Source organism: Siphateles boraxobius, unplaced genomic scaffold, assembly GCF_051911475.1.
Source record: "Siphateles boraxobius isolate OS27281-9 unplaced genomic scaffold, OSU_SipBor_1 275, whole genome shotgun sequence".
In the NCBI taxonomy this organism is placed as follows: Eukaryota; Metazoa; Chordata; class Actinopteri; order Cypriniformes; family Leuciscidae; genus Siphateles; species Siphateles boraxobius.
Genome location: NW_027508893.1, coordinates 69,643 through 90,588, shown reverse-complemented (window position 1 = coordinate 90,588; position 20,946 = coordinate 69,643). Strand labels below are relative to the sequence as shown.

The 20,946-nt window shown below is 46.0% G+C and overlaps 3 non-coding genes and 3 pseudogenes across 3 annotated transcripts; all 6 read left to right on the top strand.

Annotated features, from left to right (window-relative positions):
- Positions 1-237: 237 nt before the first annotated feature.
- LOC143753265 (U2 spliceosomal RNA) lies at positions 238-413 on the top strand (annotated as a pseudogene).
- A 434-nt stretch (positions 414-847) lies between these two features.
- LOC143753156 (U1 spliceosomal RNA) lies at positions 848-1,011 on the top strand. Its single transcript, XR_013207577.1, has one exon. It is a non-coding gene; the product is annotated as a U1 spliceosomal RNA (small nuclear RNA).
- Positions 1,012-7,564: 6,553 nt separating this feature from the next.
- On the top strand, positions 7,565-7,740 carry LOC143753263 (U2 spliceosomal RNA; annotated as a pseudogene).
- Positions 7,741-8,174: 434 nt separating this feature from the next.
- LOC143753277 (U1 spliceosomal RNA) lies at positions 8,175-8,338 on the top strand. The gene has a single exon (XR_013207676.1). It is a non-coding gene; the product is annotated as a U1 spliceosomal RNA (small nuclear RNA).
- A 6,553-nt stretch (positions 8,339-14,891) lies between these two features.
- Positions 14,892-15,067, top strand: LOC143753262 (U2 spliceosomal RNA; annotated as a pseudogene).
- A 434-nt stretch (positions 15,068-15,501) lies between these two features.
- Positions 15,502-15,665, top strand: LOC143753266 (U1 spliceosomal RNA). Its single transcript, XR_013207675.1, has one exon. It is a non-coding gene; the product is annotated as a U1 spliceosomal RNA (small nuclear RNA).
- The last annotated feature ends 5,281 nt before the right edge of the window (positions 15,666-20,946 follow it).

Here is a 20,946-nt window from a genome sequence, read left to right as displayed (position 1 = left end):
CCCTCGATCCTGTACAAGAGATGTTTTATTTGGCATATTTTATTGTTTTATTGTTTTATATTTGCATTCCTATTTTATTTTAATCCATTTTACCTTTACTTTAAAACAACACACAACATACATGGACTTTTACACAACTGTAACTTATGTCCTTTTTGTTGTTTTAAGATATGTGCAAAAATGTGATTTTATAAGGAAAAAATGGATATTGAAAGAATGGAATGAAACAATGTGACAATAAACTTTTTTCGAAAGAAAAATCTGTTCTTATCAGTTTAATATCTGATACGTGCCCTACCCGGGCACCATATATTAAATTGATTTTTGGAACTGGGAGATGGAAGAGGGGCTTGCTCCGTCCACTCCACGCATCGACCCGGTATTGCAGTACTTCTGGGAACGGTGCACCCCCAAAAACTGTGTTCAATGAAAGAGATGTTTTAGTCTTGTGTGGCAGCAGGTGTTAATGGAAGTAACGTATATTGCTGTGTATGGGTGCTTTAAAGGTGTTGTAGGTGATCATATGCTATACAGGTAATGGTGGTGTGAGAGGGAAAAAAAAACAACAACTCTGTTCTTATCTCGTTTAACATCTGATTCGTCCACTATCCGGTGACCGCGTATGAAATTGATTTTTGGCTCATGGATCCGGAGCATGAAAACAACATCATCCACAACAACAACAGCAAAAGAGCCCGACTCTGCAGGTTTTTGATGTCTCTCTCTTATCTCTTGGAGTTTTTACGAATGAGCTGATGAGTTGAATCAGGTGTGTGTTTGATTGTCCGACCGTTGGTGAGGATTGCGGAGAGGGACACGGTGCCTCTGACGGGAGGCCTGGGAATTCATACTTACCTGGCAGGGGAGACACCATGATCAGGAAGGTGGTTCACCCAGGGCGAGGCTCGGCCATTGCACTCCGGTTGTGCTGACCCCTGCGAATTCCCCAAATGTGGGAATCTCGACTGCATAATTTATGGTAGTGGGGGACTGCGTTCGCGCTCTCCCCAGGACACACTGGTTAAAAGAGCAGATTGTTCGAGTTCCTCTTCTTCTGGTAGTTAACGACCTAGGAAGTCCAGGGAATTGAACTGCAGTGGTTGATCGAGAGATGTAAAACTCTCAACCTAGGACCAGTCTGCAAAAGTAGGGCTGTTTTTTAGTTTTTTTTCCATCATTCTTCAAATAATCTCCATTATTCAACCAGCGCTTTTATTGGCAGCAGTGGTCCTAGAAGCAAAGTTGTTCCGAATGAGGAGTTCTATCATATGTGAAAAATCACCTGACATACAGTCGCCTATGGCCGTATTCATGTTGTTGTTTTTACTGTTTACAGCGCCACCAAGTGGCCAGTCGCCACATCCCTTTTCACCTGAGCACAGGCTGAGCCCGTGCACAGGTGTACCGACTTGGGTGTAATTGTCTCATTCCGTTGGAGAGTTATGGCCATTTAAGTAAAGCCCGCCTCGCCCACTCCCAACGTTTTGGCGTCCCGTCGCCAACGTGAATCGAAATTCCGACTTTTTTCCCCATCGCTGTCGGCAATCAGACTCCAGGGAATCTTTCTGCACCGGTTTGGGTCAGATCGGGCGAAAGACCTAGGACTAGTGTGCAAAAGTAGCTTTTTCACAAAATCCCAAATACCCGAAAATCTCCCCAGCGCAACCATCGAATCCGAGGCCTGCGTCTTGTTCGGCCCGAGCCAAGGATTCCGGTGATGTAAGACACTTGGGTCTGCGACGGACGGTTCAGGAGTTACGAGGCATTTCGTACTTCTGATCGCTGCAGCGCCACCTTGGGGCCGAGCCTTGGTGATGTTGTAGACCGGGCGGGTACTACCATCCCTCAAGAGTTTCAAGTCTCTACGACGTACGCTTTGGTCTGCCCGCTCACTTTTAGGGCAGAATGTTTGTTGGTCCAAAATCCCAGGTTGCACTCCAAAGTGTCGTGTTGTGCGCTCTGCTGTGATCCATTTTCGGTGTCAACAGTCAAGCTGAGCTTGTATTGCTGTGAGCTGAGCTTGTTTGTTGGCGACCTTTAGACCCTCTCGCCACGGCCCAGGTGGGCGTGGCCTTTGACGGCTCCCCCGCCTCTGCGTCATTGTGTCATCGCTTCTCGGCCTTTTGGCTAAGATCAAGTGTCTGGTCCTAGGGTAGAGACAGCGATCGCCTCTTGGAGGTTTTTCCGGCTTGGGTCCTTCAGTGACTTGAGCCCCAAACTTTTGAGAGGTACATTGATCCAGCTGCTTTTATTCCGGTTCTGTTTTAAGGTAAGACCTTTTTATCTATTTATTTATTTATTTATTGTTTTTTAAAGTTTTAGGCTGTTGGTGTCTCCACCATGTCGGCTGCCCGTGCCGGCATGAGGAGGCACCACAGCGTGCGTTTTTTATTCAAAGAAGTTGAGGGGAAGCTCCTGGGGATGTCACGTCTTGACTTCTCCAGGAAGCTGATCCAAAAAACTCTAAATTTTAAACCTGATGATCTGAATTGCATCGTGACTCTGCCCCTGAACAAAGGATTTGATGTTAGTTTTAGAGCGGTTTCCCACCTGAATGATTTCTGGCACAGATTTGAAGTAGCTAAATCCCAGCTGTCCATGTTTACTGTTGAAAAGCTCTCTGACAACACACTTAAAACTGTGATTGTTAGAATGTTTAATGAGACAGTGACTGGGGAGGACATTTGTGTCTGGCTGGGCAGATTTTGCACAGTTCGAAGCCAGCCAGTCAAGGTTTTAGATGAGGATGGTATTTGGACATGCTCCTGGCGAATTCCCATTAAACAATGGGAAGACGCTGGGGGCTACCAGGGCCTGAAGCATCTGCCTTCTATGATTGTGTTGGGTGAGAACAGAGGCTACATTCACTACCAGGGTATGCCCAAATTATGTAGAAAATGTGGAAAGTTTGGGCACTTAGCTGAAGCATGCCAGGAAATGATATGTGGGAAATGCAGAGAAATTGGTCATACTTTTGAAGAGTGTACCAATGGCAGGCGGTGCAACCTCTGTGGGGAGTCATCCCATCTCTACAGAGATTGCCCTAAAAGTTTTGCCAACAAACTGAAAGGCAACAAAATGGCCGCCCCACATGTGGAACAAACAAAAGAGCAAAGGAAGGAGGAGGCGGTCCCTGAGGTTTTGGCGGGAAATTCTATTTCCCAGCCAGCCTCAGGGAGTGGGCAGGAGGAAGGAAGTGGGGCGGCCACAGGGGCGGAGTCAAGTTTTAACAGCGAACAGAGTGAGGAAGCCGTTCCCCAACAAGAGAGAAGTGAAAACAAAATGGAGGAGGAGGAGGAGGATGCAACGGCTTCCTCACTCTACACCGTATCGGAGGTTAGTGTGGTGGATAGTGGGGGTGAATCCGAGGGTTCACTCCCCAATGCTCAGGTGCAAAAAAGGTCTGCGAGATCTCCTCTGCTTCAAACAGAGGAGAAAAGGCTGCGGGCATCGCATCGGCTAGATAGTTCCTCTTCGTTAGATCTAGACCGTATGTGGCCCGCAGAATCTCCCAATGAAGTCTCCTTTTTGCACGTTAAGCTTAGAACATCGTCACCGAAGGAGCCACAAGAGGTTCTCTCTGTGGACTCTGAGGCGGCGAGCATTTGCCCTCCTGATCCCAGTTTTTCTGGGGAAAAGGAAAAAGTGCTACATGACATAACATGATTTTAATGTAACTTTCTGCAGTCTTTTGGTTTTATCCTTCTATTAATGCTTGTATTTTTAACCATACTGCTCATGGCCCTCACTATCTCTACAATCAATGTGAGAAGTGTGAGGTCTACTTTGCGAGCACAGAGTGTGTTATCCTTTTTAAAAACTTTTAAGTCAGATGTGTTTTTATTGCAAGAATGTGGTTTGCCCTTTTTAACAAATTACAGGAAGTGGGAGGAGATTTGGACCCCAGGATTTTCCATTTGGAGTGGGTCCAATTTTAACAAAAATGACGGTGTTGCTATTTTAATAAAAAATCCCAACCTTTTGGTGAAGGGCAGCACTGTGGTGAGGGACGGGCGGGCAATTTTAGCAAATCTGACTTTTTTAGGTAAGGATCTTAACATTTTAAATATGTATGGTTTTACTGAAAAAAATAACAGGTATGAGCTTTTAGAAGACTTGCAACCCCACATGCTAGGCAGGGCTCCCCTAGTGGTAGCAGGGGATTTTAATTGTGTATTATCAAAAAAGGACAGAAGGAGGGTAGGAGAGGATTTTAAGGTCGACAAGACATCGGTTTTATTACAAAATATAGTCAAAGATTTTAAGTTAGTTGACTGTTTTAAAACAATGCATCAAAGAGAGGAAGGCTTCACCTGGTTCAGTGGTGACGGTGCCAGAGCCTCTCGAATTGACTATATTTTTACCAGGGACCTCCCGCCGACCGATGCTACATTGACCCCCCTCTTTTTTTCCGACCACATGATGCTGTCTTGCACTCTTTCACTCCCCACGGGTGTGACTGCAGGGGGAGGGCTGTGGAAGCTGAACTGTTCCCTATTAGAGGACGAGGAAGTGGTTAGTGAGTATAGGGAGCAGTTCAGCCAATGGCAGACCCTCCAGGACTTTTACGACTCACGTGCACAGTGGTGGGAGATGGTGAAACAAAGGACAGGACGGTTTTTTAAACAAATTGGAAAAGAAAAAAAGAATAAAGAAAAAAGACGCATGATGGGGTTGCAAAAAAGACTGCAGAGATATTTTAACCTTTTAAACAATGGATTGGATTTTACAAATGAAATAAAAGAAGTAAAGAAAGAAATGTCAGATCTGTCTGAAACAAAGAGCAAAGGTGTCATTTTAAGATGTAGAGAAAGGGAGTTAGAGGAAGGAGAGAAGTGTACCAGGTATTTTTTTAAAAAGACAATAGCTCGGGGAGGGTTGATCAATATTTTAAAAACTTTTAGAGGGGGGGAAGTAAATACAACTGACCTGATTTTAGGGGAAATTGAAAGTTTTTACAGTAATTTATACGGCACTAAAGAGGTACACAATGGCATCTTAGAGGAAGTTTTAGGGTTTTTAGATGAAAAAGTTAAGAGTCCAGATGTGCTTTTATCCCAGGATTTTAATCTTTTAGAATTGGAAAAAGCTTTAAAGGGTTTTAAGAAGGGGAAGTCCCCGGGCATGGACGGACTCCCCTTTGAGTTTTATCTGACTTTCTGGGACATTTTAGCACATGACTTACTTACAGTTTTTAAAGAATTTGAGACTCTTGACAGACTTCCAGACAGCTTTAGAGTAGGGATAGTTACATTACTGTACAAAAAAGGAGACAAGACTGACTTGAGAAACTGGCGACCAATCACTCTTTTAAATTATGATTGTAAACTTTTTAGTAAGATTTTAGCTACACGCATGTCGACTGTTTTAGAGGACGTAATCCACCTGGATCAAGCTTGCGCTGTGCCCGGCAGGAAGATCACAGACAGCCTGGTACTGATCAGAGACGCCATCTGCGAGAGACAGAAACATTAGGCTTGTAGTCCTAAATTTAGACTTTGAAAAAGCTTTTGATCGGGTCTCGCACCAGTACCTCCTTCAGGTACTGCAAAAAATGGGCTTTCCAGAGAGGTTTATAGCTTGGGTGGGACTGCTGTATGAGGGCTTAAGCAGCAAATTTCTTGCAAATGGGCATCTTTCCAAAGCTGTAAATATCCACAGCGGTGTCCGTCAGGGGTGTCCTTTATCTCCCCTTCTGTATGTGGCTTGTATTGAGCCACTGGCACAGATCTTGAGAAGGGATAAATGGATTAAAGGACTAGATATCCCAGGAACTGGTGGACTGACGGCGACCTGCGTTTTATATATGGATGACGTGACCCTTTTAGCGACTGACTTTTTATCAGTACGAAGAGCAATGGACTTGACTGACTGGTACGGTCGGGCCTCGAGCGCCAAGCTTAACAGGAGTAAGTCCGAGGCCCTGCTCTTCGGGCCGTGGGGCGACGTGGACACAGGAGGACTAGATTTGGATTTTAAAGAAAAGGATTTGAAAATTTTAGGAGTAAAATTTGACAGGGAGGGTGGAGGACCAGGAAACTGGACTGACATGTTAGGGAAAGTCAGACAAAGACTGGGCTTTTGGGGACTAAGACAACTGACGTTAGAAGGCAAGATTTTAATTTTTAAAGCAGTGATTTTACCACTAATTTTACTTGTCTGTTCTGTTTTTAGTCCCCCAAGACGATTCCTGGCTAAGTTGGAGAGGGCGGTATTTTATTTCCTGTGGGGGTCCAAGTGGGAACGAATCAAGAGGGAGGTCGTTAAAAAGAAAAAAGAGAATGGCGGGAAAGGCCTCCCAGACCCCCACCTGTTTTTAGGCAGCCGCTTTGCCGCCCTCCATATCCAGTATGCACTGACCCCATCCAGAGAACACAAGACAGCAGCCATGACCCGATTCTGGATGGGGTCATACCTAAGAAGTTTGAAAATTTTACCCATTGATCTTAAAAGTCCAGTGTCTTTTAATTTGTCAAAAGAGCATAGTTTTATTAAGAAATTTTTAAAGAAATATCTTTTAGAAACAAATGATGCCACTGTTTTAACTAATCACAAGTCTCTCGTCTGTCTTGTGCAGGATCGAGAATCGGTGAGTCCAGTTCCAGGCCTCACACTAGGTGAGGCCAAAGACGTTTGGAGGAACGCAGCCCACCCAGCTCTCCAGAACAGGCTTAAGGACCTGTCGTGGATGGTGGCTCATGAGATCCTCCCGGTCAGGGCGGTCATGCACTCCAGAGGCATGGCCAAAAACTCCACCTGCCCACGGTCCGGATGTGGTTCCCCGGAGACCGTTCAACATCTGCTCTGGGAGTGCGGCGCTGCGCGGGACCTGTGGGCCAAGACAGGCCCCCTGTTTTTCCCGTGCCTGCCAGCGGGTGGGGCCCAGGTGGACTATAAGCTCGCCATCCTGGGGGTGGGTCAGGGCTTGAAGGAGTTGACACCACCAACGTTTGCCTCGCTCTGGCTCACCCTCAACCACATCAAGGATGCCATCTGGGTCACCAGAAACCTGCTGGTGGGGAAACGCGTGACGGTCCCCCTCCACGCGTGCGAGCAGAGGATAACATCAACGCTGCAGGGTGGGCCGCACGTCGTTATTCGGATGGGGGGGCCGAGGTCACACGGAGAAGGTCCCGGCCGCCACCGTACCTGGCCGCCCGTAGATGCACCCTCACCACTCTGGCTACGGGAACAGCGGGCCAGCGGGCCGGAGGAGAGGGGATCTCCGCTGGGCACTGGAAGCGAGGAGTCTGGGGCCTGTTCTGGAGACCTGGAGTGAATGGACATTCTTGATAGGGACTCACCCTCGATCCTGTACAAGAGATGTTTTATTTGGCATATTTTATTGTTTTATTGTTTTATATTTGCATTCCTATTTTATTTTAATCCATTTTACCTTTACTTTAAAACAACACACAACATACATGGACTTTTACACAACACATCAACATAACTGATTTTTAACTGTAACTTATGTCCTTTTTGTTGTTTTAAGATATGTGCAAAAATGTGATTTTATAAGGAAAAAATGGATATTGAAAGAATGGAATGAAACAATGTGACAATAAACTTTTTTCGAAAGAAAAATCTGTTCTTATCAGTTTAATATCTGATACGTGCCCTACCCGGGCACCATATATTAAATTGATTTTTGGAACTGGGAGATGGAAGAGGGGCTTGCTCCGTCCACTCCACGCATCGACCCGGTATTGCAGTACTTCTGGGAACGGTGCACCCCCAAAAACTGTGTTCAATGAAAGAGATGTTTTAGTCTTGTGTGGCAGCAGGTGTTAATGGAAGTAACGTATATTGCTGTGTATGGGTGCTTTAAAGGTGTTGTAGGTGATCATATGCTATACAGGTAATGGTGGTGTGAGAGGGAAAAAAAAACAACAACTCTGTTCTTATCTCGTTTAACATCTGATTCGTCCACTATCCGGTGACCGCGTATGAAATTGATTTTTGGCTCATGGATCCGGAGCATGAAAACAACATCATCCACAACAACAACAGCAAAAGAGCCCGACTCTGCAGGTTTTTGATGTCTCTCTCTTATCTCTTGGAGTTTTTACGAATGAGCTGATGAGTTGAATCAGGTGTGTGTTTGATTGTCCGACCGTTGGTGAGGATTGCGGAGAGGGACACGGTGCCTCTGACGGGAGGCCTGGGAATTCATACTTACCTGGCAGGGGAGACACCATGATCAGGAAGGTGGTTCACCCAGGGCGAGGCTCGGCCATTGCACTCCGGTTGTGCTGACCCCTGCGAATTCCCCAAATGTGGGAATCTCGACTGCATAATTTATGGTAGTGGGGGACTGCGTTCGCGCTCTCCCCTGGACACACTGGTTAAAAGAGCAGATTGTTCGAGTTCCTCTTCTTCTGGTAGTTAACGACCTAGGAAGTCCAGGGAATTGAACTGCAGTGGTTGATCGAGAGATGTAAAACTCTCAACCTAGGACCAGTCTGCAAAAGTAGGGCTGTTTTTTAGTTTTTTTTCCATCATTCTTCAAATAATCTCCATTATTCAACCAGCGCTTTTATTGGCAGCAGTGGTCCTAGAAGCAAAGTTGTTCCGAATGAGGAGTTCTATCATATGTGAAAAATCACCTGACATACAGTCGCCTATGGCCGTATTCATGTTGTTGTTTTTACTGTTTACAGCGCCACCAAGTGGCCAGTCGCCACATCCCTTTTCACCTGAGCACAGGCTGAGCCCGTGCACAGGTGTACCGACTTGGGTGTAATTGTCTCATTCCGTTGGAGAGTTATGGCCATTTAAGTAAAGCCCGCCTCGCCCACTCCCAACGTTTTGGCGTCCCGTCGCCAACGTGAATCGAAATTCCGACTTTTTTCCCCATCGCTGTCGGCAATCAGACTCCAGGGAATCTTTCTGCACCGGTTTGGGTCAGATCGGGCGAAAGACCTAGGACTAGTGTGCAAAAGTAGCTTTTTCACAAAATCCCAAATACCCGAAAATCTCCCCAGCGCAACCATCGAATCCGAGGCCTGCGTCTTGTTCGGCCCGAGCCAAGGATTCCGGTGATGTAAGACACTTGGGTCTGCGACGGACGGTTCAGGAGTTACGAGGCATTTCGTACTTCTGATCGCTGCAGCGCCACCTTGGGGCCGAGCCTTGGTGATGTTGTAGACCGGGCGGGTACTACCATCCCTCAAGAGTTTCAAGTCTCTACGACGTACGCTTTGGTCTGCCCGCTCACTTTTAGGGCAGAATGTTTGTTGGTCCAAAATCCCAGGTTGCACTCCAAAGTGTCGTGTTGTGCGCTCTGCTGTGATCCATTTTCGGTGTCAACAGTCAAGCTGAGCTTGTATTGCTGTGAGCTGAGCTTGTTTGTTGGCGACCTTTAGACCCTCTCGCCACGGCCCAGGTGGGCGTGGCCTTTGACGGCTCCCCCGCCTCTGCGTCATTGTGTCATCGCTTCTCGGCCTTTTGGCTAAGATCAAGTGTCTGGTCCTAGGGTAGAGACAGCGATCGCCTCTTGGAGGTTTTTCCGGCTTGGGTCCTTCAGTGACTTGAGCCCCAAACTTTTGAGAGGTACATTGATCCAGCTGCTTTTATTCCGGTTCTGTTTTAAGGTAAGACCTTTTTATCTATTTATTTATTTATTTATTGTTTTTTAAAGTTTTAGGCTGTTGGTGTCTCCACCATGTCGGCTGCCCGTGCCGGCATGAGGAGGCACCACAGCGTGCGTTTTTTATTCAAAGAAGTTGAGGGGAAGCTCCTGGGGATGTCACGTCTTGACTTCTCCAGGAAGCTGATCCAAAAAACTCTAAATTTTAAACCTGATGATCTGAATTGCATCGTGACTCTGCCCCTGAACAAAGGATTTGATGTTAGTTTTAGAGCGGTTTCCCACCTGAATGATTTCTGGCACAGATTTGAAGTAGCTAAATCCCAGCTGTCCATGTTTACTGTTGAAAAGCTCTCTGACAACACACTTAAAACTGTGATTGTTAGAATGTTTAATGAGACAGTGACTGGGGAGGACATTTGTGTCTGGCTGGGCAGATTTTGCACAGTTCGAAGCCAGCCAGTCAAGGTTTTAGATGAGGATGGTATTTGGACATGCTCCTGGCGAATTCCCATTAAACAATGGGAAGACGCTGGGGGCTACCAGGGCCTGAAGCATCTGCCTTCTATGATTGTGTTGGGTGAGAACAGAGGCTACATTCACTACCAGGGTATGCCCAAATTATGTAGAAAATGTGGAAAGTTTGGGCACTTAGCTGAAGCATGCCAGGAAATGATATGTGGGAAATGCAGAGAAATTGGTCATACTTTTGAAGAGTGTACCAATGGCAGGCGGTGCAACCTCTGTGGGGAGTCATCCCATCTCTACAGAGATTGCCCTAAAAGTTTTGCCAACAAACTGAAAGGCAACAAAATGGCCGCCCCACATGTGGAACAAACAAAAGAGCAAAGGAAGGAGGAGGCGGTCCCTGAGGTTTTGGCGGGAAATTCTATTTCCCAGCCAGCCTCAGGGAGTGGGCAGGAGGAAGGAAGTGGGGCGGCCACAGGGGCGGAGTCAAGTTTTAACAGCGAACAGAGTGAGGAAGCCGTTCCCCAACAAGAGAGAAGTGAAAACAAAATGGAGGAGGAGGAGGAGGATGCAACGGCTTCCTCACTCTACACCGTATCGGAGGTTAGTGTGGTGGATAGTGGGGGTGAATCCGAGGGTTCACTCCCCAATGCTCAGGTGCAAAAAAGGTCTGCGAGATCTCCTCTGCTTCAAACAGAGGAGAAAAGGCTGCGGGCATCGCATCGGCTAGATAGTTCCTCTTCGTTAGATCTAGACCGTATGTGGCCCGCAGAATCTCCCAATGAAGTCTCCTTTTTGCACGTTAAGCTTAGAACATCGTCACCGAAGGAGCCACAAGAGGTTCTCTCTGTGGACTCTGAGGCGGCGAGCATTTGCCCTCCTGATCCCAGTTTTTCTGGGGAAAAGGAAAAAGTGCTACATGACATAACATGATTTTAATGTAACTTTCTGCAGTCTTTTGGTTTTATCCTTCTATTAATGCTTGTATTTTTAACCATACTGCTCATGGCCCTCACTATCTCTACAATCAATGTGAGAAGTGTGAGGTCTACTTTGCGAGCACAGAGTGTGTTATCCTTTTTAAAAACTTTTAAGTCAGATGTGTTTTTATTGCAAGAATGTGGTTTGCCCTTTTTAACAAATTACAGGAAGTGGGAGGAGATTTGGACCCCAGGATTTTCCATTTGGAGTGGGTCCAATTTTAACAAAAATGACGGTGTTGCTATTTTAATAAAAAATCCCAACCTTTTGGTGAAGGGCAGCACTGTGGTGAGGGACGGGCGGGCAATTTTAGCAAATCTGACTTTTTTAGGTAAGGATCTTAACATTTTAAATATGTATGGTTTTACTGAAAAAAATAACAGGTATGAGCTTTTAGAAGACTTGCAACCCCACATGCTAGGCAGGGCTCCCCTAGTGGTAGCAGGGGATTTTAATTGTGTATTATCAAAAAAGGACAGAAGGAGGGTAGGAGAGGATTTTAAGGTCGACAAGACATCGGTTTTATTACAAAATATAGTCAAAGATTTTAAGTTAGTTGACTGTTTTAAAACAATGCATCAAAGAGAGGAAGGCTTCACCTGGTTCAGTGGTGACGGTGCCAGAGCCTCTCGAATTGACTATATTTTTACCAGGGACCTCCCGCCGACCGATGCTACATTGACCCCCCTCTTTTTTTCCGACCACATGATGCTGTCTTGCACTCTTTCACTCCCCACGGGTGTGACTGCAGGGGGAGGGCTGTGGAAGCTGAACTGTTCCCTATTAGAGGACGAGGAAGTGGTTAGTGAGTATAGGGAGCAGTTCAGCCAATGGCAGACCCTCCAGGACTTTTACGACTCACGTGCACAGTGGTGGGAGATGGTGAAACAAAGGACAGGACGGTTTTTTAAACAAATTGGAAAAGAAAAAAAGAATAAAGAAAAAAGACGCATGATGGGGTTGCAAAAAAGACTGCAGAGATATTTTAACCTTTTAAACAATGGATTGGATTTTACAAATGAAATAAAAGAAGTAAAGAAAGAAATGTCAGATCTGTCTGAAACAAAGAGCAAAGGTGTCATTTTAAGATGTAGAGAAAGGGAGTTAGAGGAAGGAGAGAAGTGTACCAGGTATTTTTTTAAAAAGACAATAGCTCGGGGAGGGTCGATCAATATTTTAAAAACTTTTAGAGGGGGGGAAGTAAATACAACTGACCTGATTTTAGGGGAAATTGAAAGTTTTTACAGTAATTTATACGGCACTAAAGAGGTACACAATGGCATCTTAGAGGAAGTTTTAGGGTTTTTAGATGAAAAAGTTAAGAGTCCAGATGTGCTTTTATCCCAGGATTTTAATCTTTTAGAATTGGAAAAAGCTTTAAAGGGTTTTAAGAAGGGGAAGTCCCCGGGCATGGACGGACTCCCCTTTGAGTTTTATCTGACTTTCTGGGACATTTTAGCACATGACTTACTTACAGTTTTTAAAGAATTTGAGACTCTTGACAGACTTCCAGACAGCTTTAGAGTAGGGATAGTTACATTACTGTACAAAAAAGGAGACAAGACTGACTTGAGAAACTGGCGACCAATCACTCTTTTAAATTATGATTGTAAACTTTTTAGTAAGATTTTAGCTACACGCATGTCGACTGTTTTAGAGGACGTAATCCACCTGGATCAAGCTTGCGCTGTGCCCGGCAGGAAGATCACAGACAGCCTGGTACTGATCAGAGACGCCATCTGCGAGAGACAGAAACATTAGGCTTGTAGTCCTAAATTTAGACTTTGAAAAAGCTTTTGATCGGGTCTCGCACCAGTACCTCCTTCAGGTACTGCAAAAAATGGGCTTTCCAGAGAGGTTTATAGCTTGGGTGGGACTGCTGTATGAGGGCTTAAGCAGCAAATTTCTTGCAAATGGGCATCTTTCCAAAGCTGTAAATATCCACAGCGGTGTCCGTCAGGGGTGTCCTTTATCTCCCCTTCTGTATGTGGCTTGTATTGAGCCACTGGCACAGATCTTGAGAAGGGATAAATGGATTAAAGGACTAGATATCCCAGGAACTGGTGGACTGACGGCGACCTGCGTTTTATATATGGATGACGTGACCCTTTTAGCGACTGACTTTTTATCAGTACGAAGAGCAATGGACTTGACTGACTGGTACGGTCGGGCCTCGGGCGCCAAGCTTAACAGGAGTAAGTCCGAGGCCCTGCTCTTCGGGCCGTGGGGCGACGTGGACACAGGAGGACTAGATTTGGATTTTAAAGAAAAGGATTTGAAAATTTTAGGAGTAAAATTTGACAGGGAGGGTGGAGGACCAGGAAACTGGACTGACATGTTAGGGAAAGTCAGACAAAGACTGGGCTTTTGGGGACTAAGACAACTGACGTTAGAAGGCAAGATTTTAATTTTTAAAGCAGTGATTTTACCACTAATTTTACTTGTCTGTTCTGTTTTTAGTCCCCCAAGACGATTCCTGGCTAAGTTGGAGAGGGCGGTATTTTATTTCCTGTGGGGGTCCAAGTGGGAACGAATCAAGAGGGAGGTCGTTAAAAAGAAAAAAGAGAATGGCGGGAAAGGCCTCCCAGACCCCCACCTGTTTTTAGGCAGCCGCTTTGCCGCCCTCCATATCCAGTATGCACTGACCCCATCCAGAGAACACAAGACAGCAGCCATGACCCGATTCTGGATGGGGTCATACCTAAGAAGTTTGAAAATTTTACCCATTGATCTTAAAAGTCCAGTGTCTTTTAATTTGTCAAAAGAGCATAGTTTTATTAAGAAATTTTTAAAGAAATATCTTTTAGAAACAAATGATGCCACTGTTTTAACTAATCACAAGTCTCTCGTCTCTCTTGTGCAGGATCGAGAATCGGTGAGTCCAGTTCCAGGCCTCACACTAGGTGAGGCCAAAGACGTTTGGAGGAACGCAGCCCACCCAGCTCTCCAGAACAGGCTTAAGGACCTGTCGTGGATGGTGGCTCATGAGATCCTCCCGGTCAGGGCGGTCATGCACTCCAGAGGCATGGCCAAAAACTCCACCTGCCCACGGTCCGGATGTGGTTCCCCGGAGACCGTTCAACATCTGCTCTGGGAGTGCGGCGCTGCGCGGGACCTGTGGGCCAAGACAGGCCCCCTGTTTTTCCCGTGCCTGCCAGCGGGTGGGGCCCAGGTGGACTATAAGCTCGCCATCCTGGGGGTGGGTCAGGGCTTGAAGGAGTTGACACCACCAACGTTTGCCTCGCTCTGGCTCACCCTCAACCACATCAAGGATGCCATCTGGGTCACCAGAAACCTGCTGGTGGGGAAACGCGTGACGGTCCCCCTCCACGCGTGCGAGCAGAGGATAACATCAACGCTGCAGGGTGGGCCGCACGTCGTTATTCGGATGGGGGGGCCGAGGTCACACGGAGAAGGTCCCGGCCGCCACCGTACCTGGCCGCCCGTAGATGCACCCTCACCACTCTGGCTACGGGAACAGCGGGCCAGCGGGCCGGAGGAGAGGGGATCTCCGCTGGGCACTGGAAGCGAGGAGTCTGGGGCCTGTTCTGGAGACCTGGAGTGAATGGACATTCTTGATAGGGACTCACCCTCGATCCTGTACAAGAGATGTTTTATTTGGCATATTTTATTGTTTTATTGTTTTATATTTGCATTCCTATTTTATTTTAATCCATTTTACCTTTACTTTAAAACAACACACAACATACATGGACTTTTACACAACACATCAACATAACTGATTTTTAACTGTAACTTATGTCCTTTTTGTTGTTTTAAGATATGTGCAAAAATGTGATTTTATAAGGAAAAAATGGATATTGAAAGAATGGAATGAAACAATGTGACAATAAACTTTTTTCGAAAGAAAAATCTGTTCTTATCAGTTTAATATCTGATACGTGCCCTACCCGGGCACCATATATTAAATTGATTTTTGGAACTGGGAGATGGAAGAGGGGCTTGCTCCGTCCACTCCACGCATCGACCCGGTATTGCAGTACTTCTGGGAACGGTGCACCCCCAAAAACTGTGTTCAATGAAAGAGATGTTTTAGTCTTGTGTGGCAGCAGGTGTTAATGGAAGTAACGTATATTGCTGTGTATGGGTGCTTTAAAGGTGTTGTAGGTGATCATATGCTATACAGGTAATGGTGGTGTGAGAGGGAAAAAAAAACAACAACTCTGTTCTTATCTCGTTTAACATCTGATTCGTCCACTATCCGGTGACCGCGTATGAAATTGATTTTTGGCTCATGGATCCGGAGCATGAAAACAACATCATCCACAACAACAACAGCAAAAGAGCCCGACTCTGCAGGTTTTTGATGTCTCTCTCTTATCTCTTGGAGTTTTTACGAATGAGCTGATGAGTTGAATCAGGTGTGTGTTTGATTGTCCGACCGTTGGTGAGGATTGCGGAGAGGGACACGGTGCCTCTGACGGGAGGCCTGGGAATTCATACTTACCTGGCAGGGGAGACACCATGATCAGGAAGGTGGTTCACCCAGGGCGAGGCTCGGCCATTGCACTCCGGTTGTGCTGACCCCTGCGAATTCCCCAAATGTGGGAATCTCGACTGCATAATTTATGGTAGTGGGGGACTGCGTTCGCGCTCTCCCCTGGACACACTGGTTAAAAGAGCAGATTGTTCGAGTTCCTCTTCTTCTGGTAGTTAACGACCTAGGAAGTCCAGGGAATTGAACTGCAGTGGTTGATCGAGAGATGTAAAACTCTCAACCTAGGACCAGTCTGCAAAAGTAGGGCTGTTTTTTAGTTTTTTTTCCATCATTCTTCAAATAATCTCCATTATTCAACCAGCGCTTTTATTGGCAGCAGTGGTCCTAGAAGCAAAGTTGTTCCGAATGAGGAGTTCTATCATATGTGAAAAATCACCTGACATACAGTCGCCTATGGCCGTATTCATGTTGTTGTTTTTACTGTTTACAGCGCCACCAAGTGGCCAGTCGCCACATCCCTTTTCACCTGAGCACAGGCTGAGCCCGTGCACAGGTGTACCGACTTGGGTGTAATTGTCTCATTCCGTTGGAGAGTTATGGCCATTTAAGTAAAGCCCGCCTCGCCCACTCCCAACGTTTTGGCGTCCCGTCGCCAACGTGAATCGAAATTCCGACTTTTTTCCCCATCGCTGTCGGCAATCAGACTCCAGGGAATCTTTCTGCACCGGTTTGGGTCAGATCGGGCGAAAGACCTAGGACTAGTGTGCAAAAGTAGCTTTTTCACAAAATCCCAAATACCCGAAAATCTCCCCAGCGCAACCATCGAATCCGAGGCCTGCGTCTTGTTCGGCCCGAGCCAAGGATTCCGGTGATGTAAGACACTTGGGTCTGCGACGGACGGTTCAGGAGTTACGAGGCATTTCGTACTTCTGATCGCTGCAGCGCCACCTTGGGGCCGAGCCTTGGTGATGTTGTAGACCGGGCGGGTACTACCATCCCTCAAGAGTTTCAAGTCTCTACGACGTACGCTTTGGTCTGCCCGCTCACTTTTAGGGCAGAATGTTTGTTGGTCCAAAATCCCAGGTTGCACTCCAAAGTGTCGTGTTGTGCGCTCTGCTGTGATCCATTTTCGGTGTCAACAGTCAAGCTGAGCTTGTATTGCTGTGAGCTGAGCTTGTTTGTTGGCGACCTTTAGACCCTCTCGCCACGGCCCAGGTGGGCGTGGCCTTTGACGGCTCCCCCGCCTCTGCGTCATTGTGTCATCGCTTCTCGGCCTTTTGGCTAAGATCAAGTGTCTGGTCCTAGGGTAGAGACAGCGATCGCCTCTTGGAGGTTTTTCCGGCTTGGGTCCTTCAGTGACTTGAGCCCCAAACTTTTGAGAGGTACATTGATCCAGCTGCTTTTATTCCGGTTCTGTTTTAAGGTAAGACCTTTTTATCTATTTATTTATTTATTTATTGTTTTTTAAAGTTTTAGGCTGTTGGTGTCTCCACCATGTCGGCTGCCCGTGCCGGCATGAGGAGGCACCACAGCGTGCGTTTTTTATTCAAAGAAGTTGAGGGGAAGCTCCTGGGGATGTCACGTCTTGACTTCTCCAGGAAGCTGATCCAAAAAACTCTAAATTTTAAACCTGATGATCTGAATTGCATCGTGACTCTGCCCCTGAACAAAGGATTTGATGTTAGTTTTAGAGCGGTTTCCCACCTGAATGATTTCTGGCACAGATTTGAAGTAGCTAAATCCCAGCTGTCCATGTTTACTGTTGAAAAGCTCTCTGACAACACACTTAAAACTGTGATTGTTAGAATGTTTAATGAGACAGTGACTGGGGAGGACATTTGTGTCTGGCTGGGCAGATTTTGCACAGTTCGAAGCCAGCCAGTCAAGGTTTTAGATGAGGATGGTATTTGGACATGCTCCTGGCGAATTCCCATTAAACAATGGGAAGACGCTGGGGGCTACCAGGGCCTGAAGCATCTGCCTTCTATGATTGTGTTGGGTGAGAACAGAGGCTACATTCACTACCAGGGTATGCCCAAATTATGTAGAAAATGTGGAAAGTTTGGGCACTTAGCTGAAGCATGCCAGGAAATGATATGTGGGAAATGCAGAGAAATTGGTCATACTTTTGAAGAGTGTACCAATGGCAGGCGGTGCAACCTCTGTGGGGAGTCATCCCATCTCTACAGAGATTGCCCTAAAAGTTTTGCCAACAAACTGAAAGGCAACAAAATGGCCGCCCCACATGTGGAACAAACAAAAGAGCAAAGGAAGGAGGAGGCGGTCCCTGAGGTTTTGGCGGGAAATTCTATTTCCCAGCCAGCCTCAGGGAGTGGGCAGGAGGAAGGAAGTGGGGCGGCCACAGGGGCGGAGTCAAGTTTTAACAGCGAACAGAGTGAGGAAGCCGTTCCCCAACAAGAGAGAAGTGAAAACAAAATGGAGGAGGAGGAGGAGGATGCAACGGCTTCCTCACTCTACACCGTATCGGAGGTTAGTGTGGTGGATAGTGGGGGTGAATCCGAGGGTTCACTCCCCAATGCTCAGGTGCAAAAAAGGTCTGCGAGATCTCCTCTGCTTCAAACAGAGGAGAAAAGGCTGCGGGCATCGCATCGGCTAGATAGTTCCTCTTCGTTAGATCTAGACCGTATGTGGCCCGCAGAATCTCCCAATGAAGTCTCCTTTTTGCACGTTAAGCTTAGAACATCGTCACCGAAGGAGCCACAAGAGGTTCTCTCTGTGGACTCTGAGGCGGCGAGCATTTGCCCTCCTGATCCCAGTTTTTCTGGGGAAAAGGAAAAAGTGCTACATGACATAACATGATTTTAATGTAACTTTCTGCAGTCTTTTGGTTTTATCCTTCTATTAATGCTTGTATTTTTAACCATACTGCTCATGGCCCTCACTATCTCTACAATCAATGTGAGAAGTGTGAGGTCTACTTTGCGAGCACAGAGTGTGTTATCCTTTTTAAAAACTTTTAAGTCAGATGTGTTTTTATTGCAAGAATGTGGTTTGCCCTTTTTAACAAATTACAGGAAGTGGGAGGAGATTTGGACCCCAGGATTTTCCATTTGGAGTGGGTCCAATTTTAACAAAAATGACGGTGTTGCTATTTTAATAAAAAATCCCAACCTTTTGGTGAAGGGCAGCACTGTGGTGAGGGACGGGCGGGCAATTTTAGCAAATCTGACTTTTTTAGGTAAGGATCTTAACATTTTAAATATGTATGGTTTTACTGAAAAAAATAACAGGTATGAGCTTTTAGAAGACTTGCAACCCCACATGCTAGGCAGGGCTCCCCTAGTGGTAGCAGGGGATTTTAATTGTGTATTATCAAAAAAGGACAGAAGGAGGGTAGGAGAGGATTTTAAGGTCGACAAGACATCGGTTTTATTACAAAATATAGTCAAAGATTTTAAGTTAGTTGACTGTTTTAAAACAATGCATCAAAGAGAGGAAGGCTTCACCTGGTTCAGTGGTGACGGTGCCAGAGCCTCTCGAATTGACTATATTTTTACCAGGGACCTCCCGCCGACCGATGCTACATTGACCCCCCTCTTTTTTTCCGACCACATGATGCTGTCTTGCACTCTTTCACTCCCCACGGGTGTGACTGCAGGGGGAGGGCTGTGGAAGCTGAACTGTTCCCTATTAGAGGACGAGGAAGTGGTTAGTGAGTATAGGGAGCAGTTCAGCCAATGGCAGACCCTCCAGGACTTTTACGACTCACGTGCACAGTGGTGGGAGATGGTGAAACAAAGGACAGGACGGTTTTTTAAACAAATTGGAAAAGAAAAAAAGAATAAAGAAAAAAGACGCATGATGGGGTTGCAAAAAAGACTGCAGAGATATTTTAACCTTTTAAACAATGGATTGGATTTTACAAATGAAATAAAAGAAGTAAAGAAAGAAATGTCAGATCTGTCTGAAACAAAGAGCAAAGGTGTCATTTTAAGATGTAGAGAAAGGGAGTTAGAGGAAGGAGAGAAGTGTACCAGGTATTTTTTTAAAAAGACAATAGCTCGGGGAGGGTCGATCAATATTTTAAAAACTTTTAGAGGGGGGGAAGTAAATACAACTGACCTGATTTTAGGGGAAATTGAAAGTTTTTACAGTAATTTATACGGCACTAAAGAGGTACACAATGGCATCTTAGAGGAAGTTTTAGGGTTTTTAGATGAAAAAGTTAAGAGTCCAGATGTGCTTTTATCCCAGGATTTTAATCTTTTAGAATTGGAAAAAGCTTTAAAGGGTTTTAAGAAGGGGAAGTCCCCGGGCATGGACGGACTCCCCTTTGAGTTTTATCTGACTTTCTGGGACATTTTAGCACATGACTTACTTACAGTTTTTAAAGAATTTGAGACTCTTGACAGACTTCCAGACAGCTTTAGAGTAGGGATAGTTACATTACTGTACAAAAAAGGAGACAAGACTGACTTGAGAAACTGGCGACCAATCACTCTTTTAAATTATGATTGTAAACTTTTTAGTAAGATTTTAGCTACACGCATGTCGACTGTTTTAGAGGACGTAATCCACCTGGATCAAGCTTGCGCTGTGCCCGGCAGGAAGATCACAGACAGCCTGGTACTGATCAGAGACGCCATCTGCGAGAGACAGAAACATTAGGCTTGTAGTCCTAAATTTAGACTTTGAAAAAGCTTTTGATCGGGTCTCGCACCAGTACCTCCTTCAGGTACTGCAAAAAATGGGCTTTCCAGAGAGGTTTATAGCTTGGGTGGGACTGCTGTATGAGGGCTTAAGCAGCAAATTTCTTGCAAATGGGCATCTTTCCAAAGCTGTAAATATCCACAGCGGTGTCCGTCAGGGGTGTCCTTTATCTCCCCTTCTGTATGTGGCTTGTATTGAGCCACTGGCACAGATCTTGAGAAGGGATAAATGGATTAAAGGACTAGATATCCCAGGAACTGGTGGACTGACGGCGACCTGCGTTTTATATATGGATGACGTGACCCTTTTAGCGACTGACTTTTTATCAGTACGAAGAGCAATGGACTTGACTGACTGGTACGGTCGGGCCTCGGGCGCCAAGCTTAACAGGAGTAAGTCCGAGGCCCTGCTCTTCGGGCCGTGGGGCGACGTGGACACAGGAGGACTAGATTTGGATTTTAAAGAAAAGGATTTGAAAATTTTAGGAGTAAAATTTGACAGGGAGGGTGGAGGACCAGGAAACTGGACTGACATGTTAGGGAAAGTCAGACAAAGACTGGGCTTTTGGGGACTAAGACAACTGACGTTAGAAGGCAAGATTTTAATTTTTAAAGCAGTGATTTTACCACTAATTTTACTTGTCTGTTCTGTTTTTAGTCCCCCAAGACGATTCCTGGCTAAGTTGGAGAGGGCGGTATTTTATTTCCTGTGGGGGTCCAAGTGGGAACGAATCAAGAGGGAGGTCGTTAAAAAGAAAAAAGAGAATGGCGGGAAA